Genomic DNA, 14,437 nt, shown 5'->3' with positions numbered 1-14,437 from the left:
AGACTTGTCACTTCTTGTAATATGAGCTGCAGATAAAAAAAAATAGTATATGCAGACACTTATATGAATAGAAGATAACATTGCTGTTTTTTTAACCATAAAAAGATTCATCCCTACACTGTATTGTAATAACATTTTTTTTCTGTAGCTCCATAAAAGATTTATGCTATTTTTAAAGTCAAGAAAATATTTCAAAGGAATTACTCACATATGTTTGCAAAAGATATGATGCTACACTGTATTAGCAGAATGGATGTCAATTTTATATGCAGGTAGGGTGTGCTGGAACACTCAAAAAAGAGAAATTTATTATTGAGGTTTTTTTCTTCCCCTAATACATAAAAATAATACATGTCAGAATATAAAACTGCCGCACAGTTTCTTCTGATATTTCCTCTGTGCATGTTATTTATATAGAGCTAAACTGCTGCATGAAATAAACCTTGTTTTAGTTATTCTCTCAACAGACAATTAATATTACAGATCTATTGCTGCTGTGAACTGCTAAATATTGTTGTACTTTTCTGCATACTTTTAAACACCCTAGTTTTAACTTAAATACTATCATAAAATGCTGAAAAAGTATTGTTATTTAAATTATTATCAATTATTCATACAGGACTCATAAATAATGCTGTCAATGTGGAGAATAATTAAAGTGAGCTGTTCTATTCACAAGCCAACATGCTAGCTTTATTCTGCAAAAATTCACATTTACATGAAAGTAGGTTCTTTGAAAAATAGTTGACATAAAAAGACAATATTATAGATTCTGCTATGATTTCTCTTGGGTAGATCCATTTTCTACACTGTATGCAGTTTTAACATGTTTTTTTTTACCCCAATCACAATGATTCCTAAGATATCTCTAAAACCAATGTGCTTTATTTTTGTATCACATTCTGTACCCGGCACTGATTAGTCCAAATATACAAGCTATATATCCTATTTGAGGGGTTGAAAAAGATGCATGAAAAAACTCCCATCTAAATTATGTTCTAAAATTTACAAGCTGTTACTTAAGTCTGACTCACCTCATACGCAAATATACATTAGGCCCCGGGAGACCGAATTAAACAGATAATTTGCACGGGATGAGATGAAATTCATCCTTAAGCAATCTCATGGCTTCTCCTGCTGTGTTAGAATACAGGAGAACTCCTTCAAAACTTTGACAAGGTGGTATAAAACTTCTCTCTCTCTTAAAAGAGCTCATTTATCCTCTTCTCACGCCTGTTGGAGATGTCACTCAGCCCCAGGTTCCTTATCTCATTTGTAGCTTTCATGCCCCAAAATCTTGCAATATTAGAGTCAGGTAAGGCTTGTTATTAAGAAAGTCTGCCAAGTAGATAGATATTCCCCTTACTCTCAAGTTGATCCTATTCTGTGCTCCCACCTCTCAATTTAAACTCATGAAGCATGTCCTTGTGACCTGGATGCTTTCAACTGCTAAACTGCTTATTCCAAAATACTTCTGCTCTCAGACTGTCCCATCCATATAGCATTGGTTCGAGAAGATCGACCAGCTGCTTAGATTTGAAGAACCCATGGTGTGGGAGGTTCATGCAAGAGATCAATGGGTAAATGTTTCGAGGAGGTGGGCTACTTTTAATCAATCATTATAGTAGCCCCTTTATCTTCTTCTACTGTGACCAACCAGCTTTACACACTAAAAATTTACAGCCCCTTAAGATCTTTTGCCCTATATAGCAATTCTTTATTCATTTCATTGATATAATATGTTTTTATATTCAAAGAAATCTACAGGATGTTTTGTTCTTACCAGAATTGTTTTTGTATTCTAGCAGGTATACCAGGTCTAGCAGGTAATAGTGATATTACTGTGCATTGTGTACTACAGATGTTTTTCTTAAATTATACTTTATCATACCTGACCCTGTATTGTTTTGACATTTCTAAAATGTATTTTTTTTAAAACGTTCAAATGTTTATTAGATTTCAAGTAAATACTTGACATTTAGTCAAGTAGAAAAGCATTGTGATAGTAGGGGAGATTACGGATGCCCATTCCACCATAACAAGGGTGCCTGGACATGATAGAAAATGGAATTCTATGTTTAAGCTTACGCCAAATTAATTTATAATTTTGTTTTTGAAAGGAGGAGAATATAGCCTCTAGGATATGTATACAGAGTGTACAGACATTATATAAAATATAGGAGGTAGAATAAGCATTTTATATCAAATAATCTTACCTATCCAGCTAATATCAAAGGATGACAGTCTATCAAGCTCTTTTTGTAGAGAAAGGAAATGGGAAAGTTAGCATCCACTATAGCGCTGATTGAGCGAGTTAATTGGATGTCCAGATATGGGATATAAGTAGAGCACTATTGGAAGGTAAGGTGCATGGCTATGAAGCGTTCCATGTCATTAGCCAGGTGTATACCCATCATTTGTGATTTTGCAACATTAACCTTCTAGTAGGATACTAAAGTGAAACTTTTTAGGGTGTACAGAAGAGAAAATTTGGCATCTGCCAAAGGATGCATTAATAGAGAGAAAATTAATGGGGAGAGAAGCAGCCTTTGCAAATGCCATTAGTGATATCGAAGGCTTTAGACATAATCCCATTGACAAGTTCTGAGGCTGAAGGAAAGATACACAAAACTGAAATGAAAAAAAGTTTGGCCCAGAAAATCCAAAACGTTCCAAGATATGCACCCTGTCAAAAGCCTTCTGTACATCCAAAGAGAATAGCAAAGAAGGCATCCAGTAGGAATTGTCCCTAGCTATGAGATCAATTAAATGCATAGTCCCATCTGGCACCTGATGTATCTGGGTAAAGCCAACTTGTTCATTCTTTATTAAATTTGGAAGGATGGGGAATAACCTATTGTCTACAAGCTCAGTATAAAGCTTGCATCACAGTTCAACAAGGAGATAGGGTAAAACCTACATGGAGAGTGATGAGGTTTTCCTGCCTTAGGGAGGGCAACAATTGTAGCATTCAATATCGGCAAGTTTATTTTTTCCCACTTCGTCCTCCAGATGTTTGTGCACATCTATAAGAAAGTCATGGGCTGAAGAGAATGCCCCCATTTTATATTTCACATGATCCACTCATTCTGCAATAGAATCCACGGTAGCACTGATAACACTAAGAGTAACTCTGAGGTAGCCTGATTAATATGCCGCTCTCACACAGCGTGCTTTTGTGCGGTGTTTCAAATGTCTTGCTAATCATGGTACAATGCCTTTATTGGTTTCAATGGGGCTTTGCAGACTACTACTCGAACGTGGCATTTCTAACGAGTGCTGTTTGCTCTATTTTTGTGCATTTTAGAGCTTTTTAATACATTTCATCACCCATTACAATGATGGGGTGCATTAAAAAACGCTGTCAAATACAGTTTTGTATGTACTGCAAGCAGAGCCACACGTTGATGATTTTGCTCTGTGCTGGATAGAAATCTGTTAATTTCTTTGGGTGAGCTTTTTTGGTCTTCTGAGGTATGATAGTCTGGTGGCTAGAGGTCCTAAGTAGAAATCAGCAGAAAGCATAGTTCAGGTCATGTTTTTTCAAGTCGCTGTTGTAGGCTATTAATTGACAGTAGAACTAGTATGCAGTCATTCAGCACAATTTCTGGGCCACATTTTCCTAAAATGTAAAATCTTAATAAATACAGATCTGAGAAAAAAATGCATGAAGAAAGCCTGACTGGATATGAAAGTAGTTTCCCACTTTGGACAGTATGTCATTTACAAGGGCATACAATCCATAAAATCAGACTGCTACATGCCCCCAGAGAAAAGTGACCATTTACGTAAAATTGAAAAATGCTCATAATGTTCATATAGAGTCCTGTGGTATGTAACAGCCCTAAATCAGTTATAAAATATAGAGCATTTAAAATAACCGAAATACCTAACATTCCCATTAAAATTAGGTTAGGTTTATTTATATACACCATTGCTTTGCTAGTTATATTTTACACAGGAAAGAATCTTTCAAAATTCTAACTTCTTCTGTTTTCTATGATATGAATCAACCAAAGCCTCTGTAAATATCAGGTCTCAGTAATCGATTCGTCTAGCTATGGTATATTATACATGATGAATTGACACTTTTTGTTGTTTGATCTATCTGCTATTATGCAAAGGATATAAAACTAAACATTTCATATGAAAATACTTTTTAAAAGTGTATTTTTTTTAGAGGGTGATATGTACAGTAAAACCTCTACTAACGTTGGTTATTCATCTGAAAGCAATTGCCTTTACCTGAAACTGATGCTACTTGAGGTAATAATTTCCATAGGAATCAATGTAAATCCAATTAATTTGTGCTAGACATTCCAAAAGACACACCAAACCACATTTAATGGAGAATAAATATTGTCTTTAACACCAAAAACAATAACAATAATAAACGAATATAAAAGACTATTGTAAAGAATAAATGAACATTTAACATGTTATTGAACGTGTTACTGTGTGTTATCTGTGGTGTTACATAGGACTGCAGGTCACATCTACTACATCATCTGTCCTAAGCATTATCACTGTGTTCTCTGTGCTGTTACGTAGGGCTGCAGGTGGCATCTGCTGTACTACAGTACATCATCTGTTCTCAGCATTATCACTGTGTTCTGTGTAGTGTTACATAGGACTGCAGGTGACATCATTATCTGTCCTCAGTATTATCACTGTGTTCTCTGTGGTGTTACATACGACTGCAGGTGACATCATTATCTGTCGTCAGCGTTATCACTGAGTTGTCTGTGCTGTTACACAGGACTGCAGGTGACATATGCTGTACTACAGTACATCATCTGTCCTCAGTGTTATCACTGTGTTCTCTGTGGTGTTACATAGGACTGCAGGTGACATCATTATCTGTATCCAGCGTTATCACTGTGTTCTCTGTGCTGTTACATTGGAGTGCATTTGTACTGTACAGTACTGTACTATACTAGTGTATTACCCGTCGCCGATGATGGAGAAGGGTGGGTTGCATTAGCAGCAGGAGGAGGAAGAGATGCTAAGCAGAAGATCGCGTGAGTTCAGCAGCAAGATCACGTGGGCCGGCAAACAGCGGTGTTATTAGAGGCAAGCAATGTTACCAGAGACAAAATTTTAGCTAAAAAAACGGCCTTACTTGAAATCGGCCTTAGTAAATGTCAATGCTAGTAGAGGTTTTACTGTAGACACAGAACAAGACATTGTTCATACCGAACACCTGTGAACAGATACTGAACAAGTCACCGTTCACACGAGGTGTCTGCCACACCTACAGGCAGACACTGAACAAGACATGGTTCTTATGTTGTTAGAGCCGCATCAGGGATTCCAGAAAGCACAGTACTCACATGGTTAATGTGAGTACTGTGCTTTCTGGAATCCCTGATGTGGCTCACAACATAAGGACTTTATTGGATTATATAGGTCTTGGATCTATACCTATTTTTTGAGCCTGCATCGTGTGCCCAGAATATACCTTCCCTCTGACCGAGGTGCGTTTAAATGCTGTTGCCACTATTTAGTGTTGCGAACAAGACATGGTTCATACCTAACATATGAACACCTGTAAACAGACAGTGAATAGGTCACTGTTCCACTCTACAAACAGACACTAGGGAATCCCACCCAGAACCTCATACATGCAACTTATCCCGAAACAGAACAATAGATTAATGGCAAAATGACCAGCACCATCTGGCAAGTAGTAGATGTCAATGCTAGTGGAGGTATGACTGTATCTGTAAAGCAACAAATATAGATATAACAGGTCTTAGTGGTAACTAAGCCTACTTCTATTTTGGCAACAGCTATATAGGTACACAAGTTAAAAGGTGCTATATACACTATATGGACAAAAGTATTTGGACACTGCAGAAAATCAGCAAATATGCAAATACTGAGTTTGCTGAACGGTATGCTGGGAAGAGCATGGGTACAATAAAACGCTGCTTATTTTGTAACAACTATTCATTTATCCTATCGAGCCCTTGTGGGACGAACTGGAGGGACCGGTTTACTAAAATGCAGAAGGCAATGGCAATTTCAATCAGTACTCATGGCTATTCTTTAAAATTTGCATCTGTAATGTGTACTCTGGATTTAGACTTTGTTACTGAGATGCTAAGAAACAATGTGCCAAATATTTTCACAGATTACTCGGTATAACGTGGTAGACCTGGATATATACAAGGGCCCACTGGGCATCGTGGATGCTTGGCATTCTGAGAAAACAGGCTCTAAACTTGTCGATGTACACTTACAGCCATTTAAATAAATAATTACATTTGCAATGCTGCATTCCAAGACCCACACCATTGTTATTTTATCGCCAAAGGAGCTATGTGAGGCCTTGCTTTTTCTCCAGGATGAGTTGTGGTTTCCATTGGTGCCATTTTAGAGTAAATGCCACTTTTTAATCACTTTTTTAGGCCTCAGTCAGACAAGCGTTTTAGTGCACACATTTAGGTGCGGGAAACTGATTCGCAAGACGCAAGTATAAAATTGGCGTGACTGAAGCACAGACGCATGTTTAAATCCGCACGTGTTATGCGATCACACGATGGCAAAATTCGAACATAAAAGTGCGTTCCTTCGTTATCCCTGATGGATGCTAAACCCCTGGATGCTGTCACATTCAGGGGTTTCACCTTGTTGTCAATGGGGCTGGCAGCAGTAGTGCAAGCTCCATTGAAAACCTATAAGGAAAATTGCGATCCTCTGCCAGATTTGTGACAGTTGTGGCAGGGAATACCTTTGTCCCCGAGAGGAGTCCCCTTATCACTGAACACTGTGACAGCACTGTCACAGTGTTCAGTGACAAGGGGACCCCCCGCAGGGATGACGAATTCCCCTGTCACCCCATTGAACTGCTGCCACCCCATTGAAAGCAATGGGATAAAGGCAACCTCCGTGGGGATTTTTAGAGAAGGGCTTGAAATATAAGCCCTTCCCTAAAAAAAGCCATAGCAGCTTAAAAAAGTTTTAAACAATAATAATACATCACCTCTCTGGCGCTGTTCAGCTCCAGCTTGTCTTCTCCCTGGCTCCCCTGCAGTGTTCTAAGGCATTTTCCTCTGACTGTAGATTTAAAAATCCCTGCCTCCTGAAAGTGCTGCCTAGGATTAACTGAGTGCTGTGACCAATCAGAGGCAGCGCTCAGCTGTCATTCAAGGAATGACACCAGCGGGGATGAAGGCATTCCCTGCCACAGCTGTCACAGCTGTTACAGAGGATCGCAATCATCTCCATATGTTTCCAATGGGGGCCAGCGCTGCTGCTGTCGGCCTCCTTGACAACAAAGTGAAACCCCTGGATATGAAAGCATCCAGGGATTTCACATCCAAGGATTCCCCTGCGGCAGCTGTCACAGACGCAACAGGGGATAGCGATCCTATCCCATTGCTTTCAATGGGCCGCACTATATGAGCGAATTTTAGTATCGCGTGACCACACAACAAGTGCGAATCACAAAACACTGTCCTATAATTTGAAGGTGTGAATTTTTATTTGCATGTAAAAGATGGACATGTGACCACTTTCATTGGAAAGCATTAGTTCTAATAGATGCAATTCGCAAACGCACCTAACATGCATGCACAAAAACACTCATCTGACTGAGCCCTTATTGTGTTTTTTGGGAGCTATATGAATGAAAAATAGCAATTCTGGCAATGTTTTGTCTTTTAAGCCGTTAACGCTGCAGGATAATGGACATAATATTTTTATAGTGGGGGACATTATGAAAGCGACGATATTTAATCTGTTTTTTCATAGTGAAGGTAGCTTTTGGGGGGAAAAACATTTCTAATATGTCTTTTTTTAAATTAAACTTTGTATAACTTTTTACAAACTTTTTTTTGTCCCTCAATGTGATCATTTAATTGCTAATATACTACACTGCACAACTTTTGTAGTGCATTGATTTATACATTTCACAGCTCTTCCTTCACAACTTGACAAAGGCAGGGCCTGATATGCCAGCTTGCATGGCAGACCTGGAGGCCTTTATCAAGCCACTGACTGTCATGTGTACCTATAATTGCATGTTGCCAATAGGTTACAGGGGAAACTCAACCCCTTGTCAACTGCTTACATGATCGCAGCTTTAAGGGGTTAAATGGTCAGAATTGGAGATTTCTCTGCATCTGAACATTAGAGCAGGATCTCAGCTAACAGTAGACAGCTCAACCCCAGCTCTTCCCCAGCTCTCAGCTATTGAATGACAGCTGAGAGCTGCCTCTGATTGGTCACAGTGCTCAGCCAATCAGAGGCAGAATTCATGAGCTGCCTCTGGTTGGCTGAGGGCTGTGACCAATCAGAGGCAGCCCATTCAGCAGGCGGGGATTTTAAATCCCCGCCTGCTGAATACTACAGAAAGCAGTTCAGGAGAAGAGCCGGCTGGATGCAGTTGATCTCCGGCAGCTGCAAAAAGGTGAGTATATATATATTTTTTTTACATATATTTGAAGCCTTCCCTGAAAATTAATACAGCGCTTTCCGGCAGCCGATCTCTTTCAATGGAGCTGTCTGTATTGCCAGCTCCATTGAATTCAATGGGAGAACATCGTTCTTCTCTGCCACAGCTGTTACAGCTGTGGCAGAGGAGAATGAGCTTTAGTATATGTTCTCAATGGGGTCGGCGCTCCTCTCGCCGGCCCTATTGAGCGCATATACAAGAACAACGATTTGCGCAGATCGCAGTTACATGCGTTCTGCAAATCGTTGTGTCATATAATTTTCAGCACATCTGCATAAAAAATGGCCATGTGACCGATCCCATTGCTAAGCATTGGGTATATATATTTGTAGATCGCAAGCGCATCTGAAAATCGGGCAGAAAAACACCCGTGTGACTGAGCCCAGAAAGAGAGAGAGAGAGAGAGACAGACAGACAGATAGAGACAGAAAGAAAATGAAAGAGACAGACAGAGAAACAGAGCGATACCAAGACAGAAAGAGAGACAGAGAGAGATAGACAGAAGCAGACAGAGACAGACAATGAAAGAGACAGATAGAGAAAGAGAGAGAGAGCAATGGAGAGACAGAGAGAGTGAAAGAGACAGAGAGAGCCATAGAGAGATACAGTGAGAGAAAGAGCAATAGAGAGCAATAGAGAGACAGAGTAAGAGAGCGATAGAGAGAGACAGTGAGATAAAGAGCGATAGAAACACAGAGAGAAAGCGATAGAGAGACAGAGAGAGCGATAGACAGAAAGAAAGAGAGCATTAGAGAGACAGACAGAGAGAGCAATAGAGAGACAGGCAGAAATAGAGCAATAGAGAAACAGACAGAGGGAGAGTGATCGAGAAACAGAGAGAGCAATAGAGAGACAGACAGAAAAAGAGAATGATAGAGGGACAGAAATAGCGATAGAGAGAATGATAGAGACAGAGATGGAGAGAGTAGAGAGACAGATAGAGCGATAGACAGAGAGAGATAGAGAGACACATAGAGAGGGATAGCAATAGAGAGACAGAAACAGACAAAGAGCGATAGACAGACAAAGAGAGACCGATAGACAGGCAAAGAGAGAGCAATAGACAGAACGAGGGCAATAGAAAGACAGAGAGAGAGACCAATAGAGAGACCCAGAGAAAGTAATAGAGAGTTATAGAGAGAGCAATAGAAAGACAGAGAGAAAGAGAGCAATAGAGACAGAAAAAGAGTGACATAGCGAGAGACAGAAAGAGACAAAAAGAGAATGAAAGAGGCAGAGAGACAGAAAGAGAGTGAGATAGGCAGACAGAAATAAACAGAGAGAGACAGACAATGAAAGAGACAGATAGAGAGAGAGACAAATAGACAAGGAAACAATGAGACAGACAGACAAACAGAGAGAAAGAGACAGAGAGACAGACAGAGAGATATACAGACAGAGAGAAAGACAGACAAACAGAGAGAAAGACAGAGAGAGACCTGTAGGCTTTTTTATATTAAATATTTGCTCCAACTACAAAGTGACACCCTAAATAATCACCTAAGCCAGCAGATTTAGAAGTTCCCAACCACCACTTTTTAAACATTTTATGTTCGTGTATCGAACATCAGGTCAATCTAGTTAATATTAAAGGGCTGCAGTTTGTGCATCCCTGTGCTAGGCTATAGAACACAGGTGTGTGGTTACCCATATGTAAAGAATAGAGAAAATCTATATACATAAAAGTGAAAATTTGCTTGTTTTTCATAGAATCCTGCATGTCTGGATGGATCTCAACCAATCTTGATGTGCATACTCTTTTTTGCCAACTTAAAATACTAAGGGAGGGGTGGTTTCAACTGTTTGTTGCTCATAGCAACCAATCACAGTACAGCTTTCATTCTACTAGAGCAGCTTAAGGAATAATGATTGGCTGCTACGTAAAACAGTTTTTTACACAGTTTTAGTAAATGATTCCTAATGTATAATATATGGTAAGTACTTTCTGATTCAGTGTGGTAAATAATTCAGATGTATGGTGGATCCAGAATGCTACCAGAAAATGGATACCTATTAAACAAGTCCAGCCAAAAGCAAAGAAAGTAAAATACTGTGAGTGAGACAAATGAACAATGTGACCAATGACTTAAGAATAAAGGGGAAAGAGCCAAGATATAAAGGGTTGCAAAAACCTTGGAACAGCATGAGGCCCAAATTTAAAAAGAAAGGGGAAGAGCCAGGATATCAAGGGTTAAAAAGACAAAGACAGAACCAGTGCATCATGTATAGCAAGGCATTCCAATTTGTTACTGGAAGGTTTTGAATATGATCTTCACAAGCTCTATAATCAACATCTCAATGTTATTATTGGATAAATAGACCAAATATGTAGCTACTTTCATGCCAAAAAAGTAAAAATGGATCCTTCTGGAATGTGCTGCAGCAGTGGAAAGCCATGCAAGACTGAGCAAATAGGCTAGTGGATTAAATTAATACCTAGGTAATGAATATTATTTTTCCATCAGCATACAGTGAATTCTGTCATTTAAAACAAAAAGATTCTAGATTTAAATTTTCCATTACAGGGTTGAAAATTATGATTTTTTTCTTCCTCGCAGTAGATTTGATATATGAATGTATTATCTCACTGGTAAGTTTCAACTCAGGTCTGCTACGCCTGTATTGTGGGCAGCAAAAACAAGCACCAAATATGTATGCTTCAGCACTAGAGATGAGCGAGCGTACTCGGCCACGCCCCTTTTTCGCCCGACTGCCGCGATTTTCGAGTACTTCCGTACTCGGGTGAAAAGATTCGGGGGGCGCCGTGGGTGAGTGGGGGGTTGCAGCTGGGAGTGGGGGGGGGAGAGGGAGAGAGAGAGGGCTCCCCCCTGTTCCCCGCTGCTACCCCCCGTGCCGCCACGCCTCCCTCCGCCCCCCCGGCGCCCCCCGAATCTTTTCACCCGAGTACTGAAGTACTCGAAAATCGCGGTGCTCGATCGAGTAATTACTCGAAACGAGTACGTACACTCATCTCTATTCAGCACCAAAAGAATGCTACTGCATGCTGCCATCATGGCACAGTAGAGTGCCATGTGGCAAATAACCAATAATTGATTTGGTCTTGCAACACAGATGTGCAGCTTTTACATATGAAACACATGATTACAACTGCAAGCACACTATGGTCCCTAACATATGACAAATTCACATACTGTTATTCACCAGTAAAGGTACTTTTATACCAACAATTTATTGTTTACACATGCAAGCAATGTCATAACTCACTCATTCGCTCATGCAGCCTGTTTATATGGGCAGATAAATTGCTGGCTCGTCCACTCGCTAAATTGTTGAGTCATTCACATTTACTTGCATGAAATGAATGGTGAACGACAAGCAAACAAATTATTGATGATCGTTGACTGTGTTTACACAGTTTACATTTTTGGTCATTTCACCGATTTTTTGAACAATCCGCCAGTGTAAAAGGGCATTCAGGTTATCCCTCAAAGCAGATTCTCATGCCAGCAGTTGTGTAACTGATTAATATGCTCATTCCATTGACATTACCTGAATTAAATTAGCATGTTATATGACATAGCTATCAAGTTGAAAGATGTAAAGCATTCAATCATCGGGAGCCAAACAAAACAACTGCATCGCACACCTTTAACTAATAAGACTCATATGTGTTAATTAATTTAGAGCTGGCTAATGAAAGATTTATCTTTCACACCTACTAATTATTTTACTAGAGTTAAAGTGATAAAAGAAATTAAACATTTTATGGAGAACTTCAACAGAATAAATGAAAATAGGCCGCTAGACTGAAAGGAAAGTGCTAAAGCAGCTGAGGAAAAGCAAAGTCATAGAGAGCATCTTAATTTAACTCTCTGTAGGAGCTGCTAACAGGAAAACATACTTAAACTTACCGCTGCATGGAAGAAATGATCTAGAACACCTGTGATACCACAGAGACAAAGAATATAATAAAAGACAGTATATGGCCTGAATTAGGTTATAGTCTTTTATAAAAGACTATGGCTAAACAGTTTCATTTGATCTTTTACAGAGCTAGTTCTGAATCCGCAGATCCCTGAAAACATTTGTTGTCTAAGTTAAATATTTACATAGTAACATAGTATGTTAAGCCCATCAAGTTCAGTCTGTTTCCACCCCTCCTTGTTGATCCAGAAGTAGTTATTGTTAACAAGACTGGTATATTGTGACAACTCAGTTTACAGCATTGTAGTACATTGTAGCTAACTTATAACGTGTTAAATGTAGAGATGAGCGAGCATACTCGTCCGAGCTTGATGCTCGTTCGAGTATTAGGGTGCTCGAGATGCTCGTTACTCGAGACGAGCACCACGCGGTACTCGTCTCGATTAAACGAGCACTGACCATTGAATTCAATGGAGCCGGCAATACAGCCGACTCCATTGAAAGCAATGGGCTGCCGGCGATCGCGGGATGAATTGTCGGGAAGGGGTTAAATATATAAGCCCTTCCCTGCAATTCATCCAGAAATGTGTAAAAATAAAAAATATATATATACTTACCTGGTCCCGGCAGACGGAGTTCAGCGCGGCAGGCTGCAGTTCTCCTGAACTGCTCTGAACAGCTGTGAGTAGTATTCAGCAGCCGGGGATTTTAAATCCCCGCCTGCTGAATGAGATGCCTCTGATTGGTCACAGCCTGACCAATCAGAGGCATCCCTCACTCACACCCATTCATGAATTCATGAATGGGTGAGTGAGGGCTGCCTCTGATTGGTCACAGCCTGACCAATCAGAGGCATCCCTCACTCACACCCATTCATGAATTCATGAATGGGTGAGTGAGGGCTGCCTCTGATTGGCTCAGCGCAGGGACAGCTGAGAGCTGCCCCTGAGCCAATCAGAGGCAGCCCTCACTCACCCATTCATGAATTCATGAATGGGTGTGAGTGAGGGATGCCTCTGATTGGTCAGGCTGTGACCAATCAGAGGCATCTCATTCAGCAGGCGGGGATTTTAAATCCCCGGCTGCTGAATACTACTCACAGCTGTTTAGAGCAGTTCAGGAGAACTGCAGCCTGCCGCGCTGAACTCCGTCTGCCGGGACCAGGTAAGTATATATATATTTTTTATTTTTACACATTTCTGGTCGAATTGCAGGGAAGGGCTTATATATTTAACCCCTTCCCGACAATTCATCCCGCGATCGCCGGCAGCCCATTGCTTTCAATGGAGTCGGCTGTATTGCCGGCTCCATTGAATTCAATGGGCTAACATCGTTCTTCTCTGCCACAGCTGTTACAGCTGTGGCAGAGGAGAACGATCTTTACGCTGACAGTGGGGGGGGGGGGTCTCACTCTTGCCGCTATTGTGGCTTAATAGTGGGACCTGGGAACTTGAGATGCAGCCCAAAATGTAGCTCCTCGCCTGCCCTATTCGTTTCTGTGTCGTTTCCATCACTTTCTTGTGTTTTGCAGATTTTCACAAATGAAAACCTTAGCGAGCATCGGCGATATACAAAAATGCTCGAGTCACCCATTGACTTCAATGGGGTTCGTTACTCGAAACGAACTCTCGAGCATCACTGAAAGTTCGACTCGAGTAACGAGCACCCGAGCATTTTGGTGCTCGCTCATCTCTAGTTAAATGTCAAGGTAATGTTTGCTATATATGTCTGTCTGTCAGTATTATTAGGACTCATGCACACTGACTTATAGTATGGAGCTGTAATATGGCTGCCACAAAGGACCATGAAGCCTCTATTGCACTGCTTCTATGAGAGAATATCTCTGTATATACAACACATCAGAGCCTGCATGGCAATACATGTAGGCTATATAGCTCTGTACTAAGAAGCTATATAGGCTCTGCGCACAAGCCTCTGCTGAATATATGCTCCAAAATATACTATTTGCTTTCACTGTACAAACCATATATGTCACATAGTTCACAGTTTTTGAGATCAACAGTGAAATAAAAGTTATGCTGATACTTGCTAAATAATTATAAGCAAGCATAATGAACATACCTTTGCCAT

The 14,437-nt window shown here is 40.3% G+C and overlaps 1 protein-coding gene across 1 annotated transcript in view; it reads right to left on the bottom strand.

The window, feature by feature from the left end:
• Nucleotides 1–14,437, bottom strand: part of TRHDE (thyrotropin releasing hormone degrading enzyme) — an 819,510-nt gene that overhangs the window by 609,664 nt on the left and 195,409 nt on the right. The gene's annotated exons all lie outside the window — the stretch shown is intronic.

The sequence above is a fragment of the Eleutherodactylus coqui genome, chromosome 2 (genome assembly GCF_035609145.1).
Source record: "Eleutherodactylus coqui strain aEleCoq1 chromosome 2, aEleCoq1.hap1, whole genome shotgun sequence".
NCBI lineage: Eukaryota > Metazoa > Chordata > Amphibia > Anura > Eleutherodactylidae > Eleutherodactylus > Eleutherodactylus coqui.
Note: the sequence above shows the minus strand (reverse complement) of the source record. Positions and strands in the feature narration are given on the sequence as shown.